The sequence below is a fragment of the Bidens hawaiensis genome, unplaced genomic scaffold (genome assembly GCF_021521415.1).
Source record: "Bidens hawaiensis isolate Kalapana, Puna unplaced genomic scaffold, B.hawaiensis_p1.1 tig00008542_1, whole genome shotgun sequence".
Lineage (NCBI taxonomy): Eukaryota > Viridiplantae > Streptophyta > Magnoliopsida > Asterales > Asteraceae > Bidens > Bidens hawaiensis.
The window spans coordinates 633,845-649,721 of NW_027491613.1; the positions used below are offsets into that span (position 1 = coordinate 633,845).

Consider the following 15,877-nt stretch of genomic DNA (forward strand, 5'->3'; position numbering starts at 1 on the left):
AAACCAACCATATAAACCAGACCGGACCGTGTATAATTTTATTTATATTTTTATGTATATATATGTATTCAAATATAATACTGGACATAATTAACTTAAAATTGTTTTCTAATGTATATAAGAGAGCTGTATTGCTAAACACTATATACTAAACAATTTAGAAAGGGATGGGTAAAGCCCATTTACGTACTATATTAAACTTAACAATTTGTGGCTAGATTGTGTTTACTTGTGTGTATACTTGTTAAACTTCACAAATACTTGATAACTTTACTATAATATATCATATAATAATTTGGACATCTTGTATAAAACCCAAACAAGCCCAAACCATGAAACCAAACCGGAACCAAACCGTTATTAACGCTTTGTTTCGGTTAGGTTTAATAATTTTGTATACATATTTGTTTTTCATATTCTGTTGTTCCAGCTACCACCACTCCCATCCTAAAAAACAAGACAGAGCTGGCAAGAAGTCAAAGGTAAAGTACACAACGATAGGACAGGGTGAACAAACAGAAGACAAAGAGCAGTGCCAAGAAAACCAACGCCTTAGCTAGTATATAGGTGGTCGTTATTTTGTGTGTGTGTATATATATATATATAGGTATAGCTTATTTTGCATATATCTTACAAAAAGATGTATAGATTTGCTTAAGTGAATATTATAATTAATATAATTTATTTCTTATTTTGTTTTGTCATGCTTGTTTACAGCTGTTTTATATTACTGCACAAAAAATAAAAATAATTATATATTGTCTAATTACACAGTATTGGCCACATAGAAACACAATAAATAGGTGTTGACAAAAGTAAGACAATAACCACACTTCGAATTACAAAAATTCGAGTCTATAAATGACCATTAGCCACAGCAAAAATATTGTTGTGTGACGGAATGATAGCTAAGTTGATGGAGATAACAAATTATGTGTGGCTAAAAGTGTGACATAGCCACACCGAAAACAAATATTCGTGTGGCTATAGATAACCACTACCCACACCATTCTTGCTTCATTTTTTGTGTGTGTGACGGAATCTTATAAAATGCCATATAAAACAATCACTATCTGTGACCAAATGGCATAAAATAACCACACTCTACATATTTTCGCGTGTCCATCACTAGCCATTGGCCACACTTTCATCACTTGGTTTTTATTTGTGTGGCGGAACGAGATCAAACGTCATTGGAAAAATCACTATGTGTGACCAAAAGTGTGATAATAGCCACACTTTGTATTACAAAAGCATTTTGTGTGACAAACTGTAAGACAATGGCCACACTACAAACTACAAAAGAGTGTTTGAGTAGCAAACATTTTTAGCCACATTGACAATAACCTCCGGTGTCTATATGATATGATTAGCCACACATACATCACTATGTGTGACGAAAAGTTTGACAATAGCCACACTTTAAATTATGAAAAGCATTAGGTGTGACAAACGGTAAGACAATAGCCACACTATAATCTACAAAGGAGTGTTTGAGTGGCAAGTAAACATTTTAGCCACATTTAATGTAACATCCAGTGTCTATATGATATAATTAGCCACACTATTATTAAATTCAAGTTGCCATTGCTTTGCTATAGCCGCACAGTATAGGTCACAATGCTCGCTTACCACAACCCTATTGGCCACATTATTACAAAATTCATGTGGCTCTATACGTGCAATGGTCACACATAGTAAATAGTCATGTGGCCATTTTCTACCGTTTAGTCACACTTATTGGAGAAACTTCTTGATAGCCAGCAACTAATGCTGGTACCCTTTAGCCACACTTATAAGCACATAAGGCCACTAAAAACTGTGTGTGGCCATATGATACATACGATGTCGCGACCTTTGGTAACACATGACCTGAACCAGACGTGTGGGGCTAAAGGCCTACGACCACACTTTTTTCGTGTGACCGAAGGTCATTTTTCACGTAGTGTGCATAGTTGGGTGTTTTGCGATGATACGCAAAAAATATCAACATGTGTAACACTCATGCCCATTTTTTGACGGTAATCGTTTGTTATAATTTAATCTTCATTCCATATCTCGTAGCCATGCATTTGTGAGAATGTTATTGTAATACCTAAAACTGTTGACGTTTTTGCTCTTGAATCACGCCACTTCGTGGCAAGTTGGTGGCTGCTTTGGACACTGTGACACCTTGCTATTGAAGAAGCAACTGAAACCGAGTGGTAACCAGGTAACCAACTGTTTAATAAACGGTTGGCACCATCACTAAACAATCGGTTCTCATAAACGGTCGGCCTGACCGTTTAAGTATATACGTGTCTAGATACGGTTGGTTCAAAAACGAAGGGCTGCCATATAGATCTGTCGCGTGTCAGTTCTAATTTAGAGGATCCTACCGTTTAGAAATAACTCATTTTGGGTATTTTAGTGTGTGTTCTGTTTTTTTTAGGGGGGGGGGGGGGGTAGTCAATAAATTGGCTTAGTAAAATAGGCCATTTTAATAATTCTCCTTATATATCGTTGTTAATAATGTAACATTGGTTGGTTTTCCTTAGTAAGTCAGTTATCCTTAGTCTAAACTCGAATTTTATTTCTAAGAATATAAGGCCCAAAGAATGGTCTTGTTTAAATCATACCGGTTGTGTTTTCTAGTTTAGGTAGGAACGATGGTTGGTGGTTGGTCAACATGTTTGGTAACAAGTTAAAATGGGTTGGGGGTGTGTTAACTAACAAATGTTTCGACCCTTACTACGGCCCACTTTTTAAAGTCAAAGTTTATGAATGTTTACCAGTCTTCAATAAAGTATGAAACAATGCATGTTTGATAACCTATATTGCACCTATATGATAACATTTCTAATTATGTATTTTGTGTTTCCGATGTCTATGCATTCTTTTTTCTTTTGGTGCACTAGGCTTGAAGCTCTAAATGAGAAGATGTCTATGCGGTGTAGATTAAGCTAGCTGATAACCAAAGGGAAATTCTAGAGGTTATAACATTCCCATTTAAATCTAGAGATTATAACATGATTAATACACCCTCCGTCCTATTAAACAATATTGATGGACTCAATTTCCAGGTGCATTATTGTCATTTGGTAAACAAAAAATATAATCATTCAATCTAACTTAAATTTTTTTTTTCAAACCATAACACTTTTAATGGGACGAAGTGAGTCCATGTCAAAGTAAAGAATGGAGAAAAAGAATATTATATGTTTATGAAGCTGTTCAGAAACAAGAGCCGTATATGATCAAGGTTACTAGCCGTGTGATTAATATTTGCCAACGTGAAGAATGGAGAAATTGATTACATGTTTATGGAGCTGTCAGGGACCCAGAGACATTGCCGAATAAATATGCCGAATAAAGCATTCAGGTTACTAGCCCTTCTTAGGTATCTTAAGCACAGTAGCCTTATTAGTATAATTCATATATATATTTACACATACACACACATATTATTTTAAAACGCGAAAATTACTTGGATTTTAGGGGTGTTACAATATCCAAATCCTCACAGGGGCAAGAAAAACAAAATTCACATTTTTTACACGATAATACAAGTTATGTTGATAAATCCGAAATGCTTGATAAGCTTATAGTAAGGTGTTTCTTTTAGTACATGTAACTTTTATTTTTATCTACCATTAAGCATTGTAATGCTCGGTTCATTGTTAGAGCTTGTTCCATATGAACTTGAAGATTGAGTATCATATTGCTTAGCTTTTCCAACATAAAATCCTGGTTCATTGGGTGAAGCTAATGGACCCTCACCCCCCAACATTAGGATCACAGAAGTCATAGTTGGTCTATCTTCTGGTTGACGTTGTACACACAATAAACCAACATGGATTGATCGTAGTACCTGAGACACGTTGATTAATTCCCCTAGACATTTAGCAACCAACTGCAAGGATTTGCCTTCATTTTGTAGTCCCCATGCCTGTAACAACAATGAACACTGAGTCTTTTGTGTTCTCTCTAAAATACAATTGCAATAGAAATTATGAAACCAACTTTTTTCTCATTTATATATGGATTAGAACTATAAAGATTTTCCCATTTCGGGTAATCTTCAAAGTTAATTCAAAGTTAACCATCGTCTGACGAAAAAAGTCATTAACATGTTTATAGTATTCACAAACTGCCACTCATCATTTCAACATCCCTTTGATCAATTTTTTTCTAAGTTGGTTAGTTTTTATTGCAAAAGAGTGAAGACCAATACAATTATACAAAACATGAAAATTCTACAGTTTTTATCCATTTATACAATTTGTAGTGTCAAAATTATAAGGCCAAACTTACATGTCCAATAAGGTTGTTTGAATGTTCTTTGTGGACAAACCCTCTATTTTTTTCTCCAGACACAATTTCCAGGATCAATACGCCAAAGCTATATACGTCTGACTTTATCCATGTACCCACTGTGAAGATTTGAAGTTAAATACATGACTGACAAAATATATTTAAATAAGGTTAAGGTAGATGATTCTCACTATGTTCCAACCACTCTGTTTGTGTTAGCCTCTATCTGATTTCCTCTAAAAGTTCTTGCCTTTCCAAAATCTGATATCTTCGGGTTCATATCCTTGTCAAGAAGAATATTGCTAGCTTTGAGATCTCTGTGTATGATTCTAAGTCGAGAATCTTGATGAAGATAAAGAAGCCCACGAGCAATTCCATTGATAATGTGGTAACGTGCAGTCCAGTCAAGGAGTTTACTTTGATTCTTATCTATGAATCGTTGGAATTAGTTATCGTTTATGTATTTTATTGATTTAAACTTTTCAAAGAATTTTTTTTATGTTCTATTTACCAAATATGAATGCATCGAGGCCTTTGTTTGGCATGTATTCATAAATTAACATCTTTTCGGCACCATCCAGGCAACAACCCAAGAGCTTAACAAGATTGCGATGTTGTAGTTTAGATATCAAGATGACTTCATTCTTGAACTCGTAAAGTCCTTGTGTGGATGTTTTTGCTAGACGCTTCACTGCTATTTCCCGATCATCTTCAAGTACACCCTAAAACTTAACTTATAAATATCATAAGAAAAAGAAGAGACTTCTATACATACTCAAAGATTACATATTTGTGTCTCTCTATTTTTTTTATTGTTGGGTAAACCACTAAATGCGCTTCGATCATGAATCACCACAAGAATAATATCAGTAGGAAATATAGACCGAACTATAGACAATGTATTATGTGATTTGACCAAAACCGCCCTCTCCAAAACTGCATGGAGTTATGGAATACGAACCTTGTAAACGGGGCCAAAACCGCCCTCTCCAAGTTTGTTGTCCACTGAAAAGTTGTTTGTAGCTGTAAGTAGTGTAGACAAGCCAAATAGTGGTAGCTCAAGATCTTCATCACCACTTCTATCTTCAGGATCACATCCCCATTCGTTTGCAGGTGCTCCTGTAAGGTGAAACGAACAACGTTAGGTTGGTCGATTAGATACATTTTCTTTGAAACATCAAATTGTTTATAATATATTGGTGCCACAAAAAATGATTATTTAGAGACGTTTAGGCGGGTTCTATGCGATATAAGTTATATTTGTTTTTTAAACATAAAACTAGAGAATAGCATAAGCTGAACCTGTTCACAAGTAGAGAAATACCTTGGTGCTGTTGCTTCTTCCGATAAAAACAGTAAAATAAGCATAATGAAACTAGTATGGCCATGAATCCGAGTGCTATGAGGGCGATAACTCGTACTCTTGTCCCTGAGTGTGAGCTTTTTCTACTATTTTCTATTGGCTCTGTGTCAAAACATAATGTCTTATTAATTAGCTGACATTTAGACAAATACTAATGAAGTTAGTAACGAAAATAAAACTATTGTTTTGAATTACCTAACTCAGAAGCTGGCACCCGTATATAAAGAGTGTCCCCATTTTCGGCAAACGTCCGAATATCAATTAAGTCACCAAACCATAACAAGCAACCACTCCCACTCCCTGAGATATTCGAGTTTGTGTAAGCAGTGCACGAACAATTGCTTTTACATGCCTGCTTACATTCTGCAAGGGTCATGGTCTGGTTATACCACGACTCTGAAGTGTCGGGTAACTTTAGATTTGTATATTTGTAGAACCCTTCTTCAGGGTTACAATCCAAAGGGATAGTACGACGACACCCTTGTGACCAATCTGTTTTCCTCCATTGATCAGGATTTGTGGGTTCGTATCCCTTCAAACACAAACAAACCAGGGATGTGTCGATGTTACAGCTCCCGAATGACCCACACACCGCGTATTGATCACAACGATCTATTTGTGGGGCCGTTAAAAGGCTCCATTCTTGTTTTCTATCAATCCATATCAAGCCTTCTGAAGTACCACTTGGTTGTAGTACCAACCTCAACAAAAGTGAAGGATCTATAAGATTAAACTGGAAATAAATTTCTCTATGGTTAAGAACAAAGGTGAAGTTAAAAAGCTGGTTCGGTTTCAAGTTAAGAGCTCCGGTAAAGCTGACTCCATTCCATGGACCTCCGCGGAACTTTATTTTCCCACCTTCCCTTATGATCAATTGAGGGTAACCTCTGGTATCAATCCAATCAGAAAACTCACCCGAAGCAGGATCATCTTTGGATTTCCATGAAGTGAGGTGTCTTTCAATCCCGTTTACCAAATTCTTGCCATGCTTCATTCCCGGAAGTATAGTATCGGTCATAAAGTCGAAACTTTGCCATATGGGATCTTCTTGATTGATGTCCTCACCTTCCTCTTGAATTATAAAGATCCCGGTATCTAAAAGCCGACTAATCGGATTTTAAATGACGTGGCTAATGAGTTTCCTGATGACCATATGACATTGCCTGTGGTGGCGTTTCGGATAATTAATACTCCCTGAAGGGTGAGAGTTAACTCGCTAGAAGTATCGGTGAGTGGCGTGTCTCGGTTGGCTACCCATACAACAGTTTGGATGGGGATTTTCTTGTACCACATTCCGACGTAATGGTTCGTGGAGTTACCGGGGCGAAAGAACCCGAGTTCGAAGGTTTCTAGAGCAGAAACAATGGTTTCATTATATCTAACAGTTTGTGTAGGGGTATGGTACTAAACCCGGTTTTACGACCCTAAATTTATTATGTTTGGCTTATTTTATTATATGGACTAATACAATGTTATTGGGCTGAGGGGGTTTTGTGGAGGTAACCCTAACTGGGCTAGGCCCATTAGGGTACCATGATGGTGGCCATGAGGCTCTCTATATAAGGAGGTCTCCACCTCCTTATTAAGGGGTCATGCTCAATAAGAGCCACCACCACTTTTTTGTGTCTGTAAACAAGAGATTTTTGAGATTTCTTAGCAGTCACCTCCACACCCCCGAAAAACCATTGCAGGTCTCAAGCAACCGGAGAAGAAGATCAAGACGTGGTTCGTTCATCTCGAAAATCCGTGGAAACATCGTCATGGAACAGGTCAGATTCATTTCATGCTTCGACAGTTTGGTTTGCAGACAGAATGTCTGCAGCAAAGGTAGAAGTTACTGATGCATAAAGTACAAGAAGAAATGAAAAGATCAGCATGGTTTTGATCACTCTTCTTTCTTCCATTAACGTTCATTAAATTAAAATAAGGCCTTAAAATAAAAACAAATATAACAACTTTAAAATAAAAGCATGCTGATTAGATTCTGAAAATGACAAATAAAAGTCAACTTAGTTGGACAAAGATGTTAGTTTAAATGTCAAGGTGGGTCCTATGGAGTATCATTTACGCCTTGGTCTCATGTGTTTTGTCATTTACGCGTTTTCAAAGAACAGTTTAAGTTGAGTTTTAATTTTAGATTTTTTAGTGTTGATGGAAAAAACTATTTATCAAATGTGTGTTTCATCAAAACTATTTATCACTTTACACGTAAAGAATTAATTACTAAGTTTTAAAGTTACCAACCACGTCAACTTTGATCGATCTTAACGTGCTATATAGTTAACTTTAATTTTTGTTTATTAAGGGAAAATGGGACCAATTAACCAGCCAAATTAGCAACTAGCAAGATGCTAGCACGCAGTTCAAAAAATAAAAATATAAAAACAAGAAGATAGATGCAAACAAATACCACATATTTAATATTATTTCACCCAATCCAAATTTCTACATCTCTATGCTAAGGTCACCCGCAGTAAATCCATGAAACTGATTTCTTCCCTGTAGAGGTAGGTCTTCACCAGGGGTCAGCACTGAGTCCGTTTCTTTTTGCAGTAGTCTTGGATGAGTTGTCAAAGTCGATTCAGGGGACGCTCCCATGGTGCATGATGTTCGCAGACGATATTGTGTTACTTGCTGAGAGAAAACAAGATCTAAACATGAGACTTGAGGAGTGGCGAACAACCTTAGAGACAAAAGGTTTAAGAATTAGTCGATCTAAGACGGAGTACCTCCACTGTGCTTTTGGAGGGGTAAATGACAATGAGGACACACAGATTACCATTGAAGGGCAGGTGGTTCCACAGGTAACGAAGTTCAAGTATCTAGGATCATTTGTTCAGAGCGATGGGGAATTAGACAGTGATGTGACCCATCGAGTTCAGGTAGGATGGGGTAGATGAAAAGTAGCCACAGGTATATTGTGCGACAAGAGTTTCCCAACTAAACTAAAGGGAAAATTTTATAAGGTTGCAGTTAGACCTGCAATGCTATATGGAACAGATTGTTGGGCCATCAAGAAGGCACAAGTGCGGAAGATGGAGGTAGCAGAAATGAGAATGCTACTTTGGATGTGTGGGCACACAAGGTTAGACCGAATAAGAAACGTCGTGTTTCACGAGAGATTAGGGATAGCGAACATAGCAGACAAGATAAGAGAGTGGAGATTGAGATGGTTTGGACATGTGAAGAGAAGACAAACGACGAATCCTGTTAGATCCATAGAAAACATTACTATAGAGGGGAGAAGGGGTAGAGGACGACCTAAATTGACTTGGGATGAGAGGATTAAGCATGATTTGATATACCTAAATCTTTCCGAGGTCATGGTTGAGGATTTGAATTATTGGAGAAATAGAATTAAAGTTAAGGATTTTTAGGAAGAAAGGAATACCTTAGGGCTTCTATTTACCTTATTTTAGTCACACACCATAATTATATTTTCTCTACATAAATAGTATTCATATTATTATTATTATTATTATTATTATTATTATTACTACTACTACTGTTGAATTCTGATTTCCTTTATATTGCTTCATACATATGTACTCTAGAGCTGAGGGTCTCTCTGGAAGCCACCTCTTTATCCATGTGGACAGAGGTACGGTGTGCCTACATCTCATCCTCCCCAGACCCTATTTATAGCTATGCTATTGGTGGGATTTCACTGGGTATGATTGGTTGATTGATTGATAGGGGTTCGTTCATTAACGTTTACATAAATTAAGAGTTTAATATTGCTATTTTTATCTATATACTAATATATTTTTTTACTATTGCTATTTGATATAATTATGCTTATGATTACTATGTTAATTTTTTTATTTTTTTTGAATATTATGTGGTGTACTTCCCGATTTTGGGTGTTTGTGTGATGTGATTATTTTTCTCAAATTAATATACGTTCGTTTGTGTTCGTCTATGTTCGGTTATGGTTGTTTACATTATTTGTCTGTAGTGTCCTTTAGTGTTCGGTGGCGTTCTTTGTGTTTGTTAGTGTAATTAGTGTTCGTTTACAGTTTTAATAAGCAGACACAGATGAAGACTTTAAAGCTCAATTCCTCAATGAACGAACCGGACACAAAATTTCGTTCATTAAAGTGTTCATGAACTATCTATTTTTCTGAGAAAATCTTAATGGACGAACATAAACAATGTGTTATTGATCGTTTGAAATCGTTCCGAAAAATTAGATGCGAAATGACTCAGCTTGTCACATCTGTTGAAAATAATCTTGGACCGGTCTTTCTTCTCTAATTTTTTTTTTTAAAGTTGGTGTTTGATAAAAAAAAAACAAAAAGAAAAACAATAGAATTCTAATGTTTGACTTCTTCACAGATCTATCTTCATCTTTATGTTTATGCGTGTCAAAACTCAAAGGATAAGCCATAGACTTTGTGACTAGAACCGTAGAACGTGACAAAGCCTGCCTCTAAAGTCAATGGTCAACGGAGATATTTATTAAAACTGAGCATCTCCAGCGAAAGTGACGTAAAAATTTTAAAACATTCATTACAATTGAATAATGTCAAATGGCCAGTTGATTAGTGAATTGTGACCCAGTTTATAGTGCGATGTTAAATACATATTATATATGAACTATTGAACTTGGGTTGCCTGGGCCTTTGGGGCACCCTTCACGTTGGGCATCGGTTTGGGTTTTTGAGTTTGTGACCCAGTTTGTGAAGTGTGGGAAAAAAAAAGCGAACAGTACTCGACCAAATAACACATTTAATATTCTATAGATAAAATGACACTCAGTCCTTTATATTTTTACGTTTTTTTAGTGGTTATCTTTTAGCAAACTAAACATCCTTTATGTTCAAATAACCTTGCACGGTTCGTCCTTTTCTCTAACGAAGGTTGGTTTTTCTCGTTAAATCCAGTCATGTGCACTTCATGTGATGACAATTTAGTCTTTTTACCCTCTCGAGGGTTATTTTTGTAATTGACTTAATATTTTGGTCTTTAAATAAATAAAAGTATTTCTCTTTTTTAACCATCATCTTCTTCACCAAATAATCATATCCCACCATCAATACCACAACCAAACACTAGCCACCACCCATCATCATCATCATCATCATCATCATCATCACTTATAAAAACATTTGTCGATTCACATGTCACGAATGCAATATATTCAAACATAAAGTATATGGAATACAACCAAGAATAGTGCTCTAACCTAAGAGAATGATAATGATACCACCATTCTCTACAACCGAAGTTCAAGGATAGGTAGCGCAGGTATGGCCCGTCGGACCCTCTAACTTTGATGTTTGATGTTTAATGTACCAACCATAAAACGATAACCACATTGCATATTATTCCCGTATAGTCATCATAAACAACATGAAAGAAATAGTATTAACATGCATGACATTGTTGTGAATTGATTTGTAAACAAGATCATAAAATAACGTGAAACCATGATAACGTGCCACATACACCCCAAATAATTGTAAAACATTATAAAAAAAAGGTTATTACTCTCCTGAATAGTGGCTAGATCATTCGCAGAGTTATTTTTATGTTGAAAGGTTATCTACGAGAAGGCGAAAAGCAAAAATCGAATGAGAATCCTTGTGCAAAACGATGCGGAACCAATAGTTATTATTTCAATTTAGTTCGCTAAAGTCATTTCGAGTGAGGATATTAAAAGTTTTGTATTTAAAGTAATATTTATTAAACTTTCAGTTTATTTAAAAGTTAAGCGCGTAAGCAATATGTTTTAAAAAAATAACCTTTTCCTGATTATAACATTATAAATGAAACTAAACAAATTATGGTTATAACAAAAGGGTTATATGATATTTCAAGTTTTCAAAGTTTTTATTATTATTATTATTATTATTTAGAGTTTTAAACAAATTCATTCCTGCGTATAATGTTACCAACCAGAAAGGTTCATAACATCAATTGTTTTTTTACTTACATAAACATTTTTAAAACCAACTATTCAATTAAATTCTATATAATCTTGTACCTCTTCTGCTTCGATTTCGAAATCACAATAACAAAACTAAAAGACTTTGACTAAAACCATAGAGCTTTGAATGGGAGATTGAAAAAGAGTCGATTACTGCATTAACTTACCTCAATTGGTGCTCCACGTGATGCCGGTAACTCGTCAAATTTCAAACGCGACAGCAGCGACTTGATTCGATAGATAAAGGCCGATTTTTGGGTGAGGAAAAGGGAAGCGGCAGGTGAGGTGCATCGAGAATGAACGGATTTGTTTACTTTATAAGGTTACGACATGTTTCATGACTTTGGAAATTCCCGTTATTTTTTGTTTGATTAAAAGGAGGTTTTAAAACTTGTATTAAATTACATAAATGGTGGCAAAATGATCGGTATACATTTACGAGTCAAATGGCATATTCAATTAGTTGTTTCGGGCAATAAAAAAAATTTAAACGGGTCGGGTTTTTGGGTTCGAAATTTGACAAATGTTCTAGAGGATCCGTGATCTTGAAGCATCATCGTCATGGAAGGAAACGAAACCAGAAGCACCCGTGGGGGACGAGTTAACCGAGGATGAGGAGCATCCTACACATGGCGATTTTATCTATCATTCGGATGGTGATTTTATCTATGCATCCCCACCAATATATGACTAGTATGAGGATGAAGTAGATTATACAGTGGAGGTTGGTTCGGTTGAAGTGACAAAAGATGAACCATGTAAGTTTGTCAATCAGTAAATGAATATTAGTTATATTGAGAGGAATTTTGGGTCAGTTGTTATAATCAGGAAATGAATATTAGTTATATTGAGATGAATTTTGGGTCAGTTGTTATGAATGATCAAATAGAAGTTTCTTCGATCCTGAAAGTACCACGAAAACAATCTGTTATGGAATCAACGTTAAATTAGGCTCCCAAAGTTGTTTTTTCTCATGAATTAGGTACCATTGAAGCCTGTTTTTTCTCATGAATTAGGCTCCCAAAGTTGTTTTGCTGGGGTGGTGGTCATATGGTGGTGATTAGTGGTGGGCGGTTGAAGTTGGCTATCCATCGACGGTCATGGTTTTTCCTTATGTCAAGCTGCCTGATAAGGCATTATTCAAATTGGCAAGATTTGACTAAATATCCTGTTAATATGGATTTTCAAAAGATGGGTGATAAATGTGGTAATCCACATGGGAAGCATGCATATTTTGTAATTGGAAAAGATAATTCAATGTTGGACTCCATATTAATTTGATTGTGACATCAGATGAAGGTGGTAATGGGCCAATTATGTCATCAAGTTCAACATCGGAAACAACCAAGTATGATGGCCCACGAAAAGGCTTTCATATTTGTAAATGTGTGAGCCCAAAATTGATAGCAAATGAGAATCGGTTCAGCCATCCCTTCTACCATGTAGTACTGGTCCTGAGTACGGCGGAACGACTAATGAAGGTGGATTGTCTAGTGAGCTCAGAGAGATGATACTGAATAAGAACTGGGTCAACTTTTCGTTTGATCCGGGTGGCTTTTGTTCGAGGGAAAAACTTTAGGATGAATATTTTTCGTAGACGAGTATGATGCAAAATTATTTACAAAGACCATTTCTAATATATTGTTGATTATTTAGTTTTTATAATTATCTCTTTTTTAGTTTGTTTTTAAAACTATATATTGAATTTGAATTATAAGACCAGAGTTCTTAAAACTTTTGGTTCGATTTTATCGTCTTTAACTATCATGAGTTTATTGAGCCATTGATCGCTTCGAAAACTGCATCAAGATGATGCAGGAGCATCTAGTCTTTTATGGCCCAAATGCTTATTTTTATTTTTAAGGTTAAGGATTTTGTTTACTCAGTTGATTATGTTTTATTATAAAATTGTGTAAGCTTTAAGTTTGTCAATCGAATCATTTGTTTTGAATCTTTTGGCTGATAACATTTTGTTCTTTGAGCCATTTGATTGCTAGTCGAAATTGCATCATCTGGTATCAGAGATTTTGGTTGATCAAATGGCTCGGCGTGGAGAGAGATGCTTGCTTAATCGTAGATTCTCCGCCCGAGGGAACAAGAGAAAAATGTTCAATTCATGTGCTCCTGGAGAAGAGCGACTACTTACTCGCGAATTCGCCGCCCGAGTTTGGCTTCAATGGGGGAGAAATCTGGATACGAGACGAAAGCTTCGGTGCACAAGTTTGGCTACAACGGAGACGAGAGCTTCTATATTATGTGTTAGACTATAAATAAAGACTTGTTGTCTTTGTTTATGTGTGTTTGTATGGTGTAAATCACCCACCTAAGGGGAGCTCTCCTTGGGTGGAGTCGGTTCGTTTATCAATATATCAAAACTTTTACTGATAACGAGATCGTTCACTATCCTTTATATATTCTTTATATTATATGTTCGATCCTTTGATTTACCATGCCCATCTCGCATGCTTATCAAGAACAAAATCCTTTCGTTGTTGGATCATGTTTCGGGAACTACCCTAGGTAAAGCCTCATAGAACGATTCATCATTGTGGCATAGACGTCTTGGCCATGTAAACATTTAAAATATAAAATTTAAACAAACTTGTCAAAGGTGAGCATGTGAGGGGCTTGCATATTAAAACCTTGTCTTGCATTGAAAAATATATCCTGTGCTCTAAATGCAAGAAGCACAATCTCCCTTACAAGACCAAGAATGTCAATTTCATATATTTCATTCTTCAGGTGTTACATACGGATTTATTAGGTCCCATTTATCCATTGGCAATAGGCCAAAAAGCCCATTGTCTTGGTGTAAATGATATTTTCTCGCGTTTCAGCTGGGCTTTCCTTTTGGGCACAAGGATGAAACCACATAGTTTATAATCAAGTTCATAACTCTTGTGGAGAATCAGATTTATCAGAAAGTGGAGTGTATTAGAAGCGACAATGGAATTGAGTTTTGTAACAAAATTATTGATGACTTCTGTGATTCCAAGGGAATAGACAAGCAATTCAGTACCCCGTATACTCAATAACAGAATGCGGTTGCTGAACGTCACAACGGAACACTAATCAAAGCTGCAAGACCTATGTTGTTAGACTCAAAGCTTCCATTGTTATTCTAGGGTGAAGCAATCAATGTTGCATGCTTCATACAAAACCATGTGATAATCAATAAGTGCTTAAAAAAATACTCCTTTTGAAGTCTATTATAAAACCAAGTCGTAAGTCAACTACTTTAAAAACTTTGTATATTCATGCACTTTTCTTCATACAAGTGCTCACCATGATCCAAAATTTGCTGAGAAGGCCGAAGAGTGTTATTTTGTTAAATATGCAACCAACAATACCGCTTATTGTTTTGGATAAAAATCTGTTAAGGATAATGTATCCAAATTCGTTTAGTGAGGATTAGTGGTATGATGATGAAAACAAGTATGTATCGATTGCAAAAACAAACACACGGATTTGTTACGGGGAAAAGCCCTTGATCTGGTTCGGATCGCTGGCACAAAAACCCCGGATTATGATAACTAGTCGATCACCACTTTATTAATATAAAAAATGAGGATACAAGGTTGGATATTATGACCAGTATTACAACGAAAGCTATGTGTGTGTGTATGCTGCTGAATTCGTAGTGAGTAGAGTGTGTTGTTGTGTGTTTTCCTAACTGATCATAGCCTCAATTTATACATCAAAGATAATAACTCAATGGAGTTATGAATAATAAAGACTATTAACTAATAATCCCTAAAAATTCGCCATTGCCTTCAATATAATCGTAACTGCCACTTTGACCACGTGCTCCATCACTCAGGATGCGAAATAGGGGGTAGACCAGGTCTTGAAGCCGTTACACTTGATAAATATCAGCCTTCATATAAGAAACAACCGTTAACAGCACCAAATACCGAGGATCAATGATCCTGACATAGCTCAGGAACTCTTCAGAAGGATAACTGATCAAGACACGTCAATATCTTCTTGACTGCAAGTTAGTGGATAGACTGAGTCTTCTAACCGTTATACATGCTAAATATAAGACTACACATGAGAACAACCGTTAATTAGTAATAAGTACTAAGGATCCTTAATCCTGATACGATCTGGAATACATGCTAAGGATAACTGATCCAGACATATGTCAGGATAACGTATCCACAGTGTTAAATTTCTGTGCACTAACAATTGCCCCCAAAATGGCGGTTGTGATAAGATCACAGCTGTCATTTTTCCTTTGAATTCGAGTTCCAGCTTATCCTTCTTCTAACTTGCTTCTCGGTTTA

General features: G+C 36.0%; 1 pseudogene across 1 annotated transcript; it reads right to left on the minus strand.

Moving 5' to 3' along the window:
• Positions 1-4,479: 4,479 nt before the first annotated feature.
• On the minus strand, positions 4,480-7,560 carry LOC143529439 (G-type lectin S-receptor-like serine/threonine-protein kinase At4g27290; annotated as a pseudogene). The gene is made up of 6 exons (XR_013134656.1): positions 7,466-7,560; positions 5,852-7,034; positions 5,618-5,758; positions 5,255-5,412; positions 4,805-5,015; positions 4,480-4,722 (listed from the first exon to the last, which is right to left on the minus strand). The product of XR_013134656.1 is annotated as a G-type lectin S-receptor-like serine/threonine-protein kinase At4g27290 (transcript).
• Positions 7,561-15,877: the final 8,317 nt, after the last annotated feature.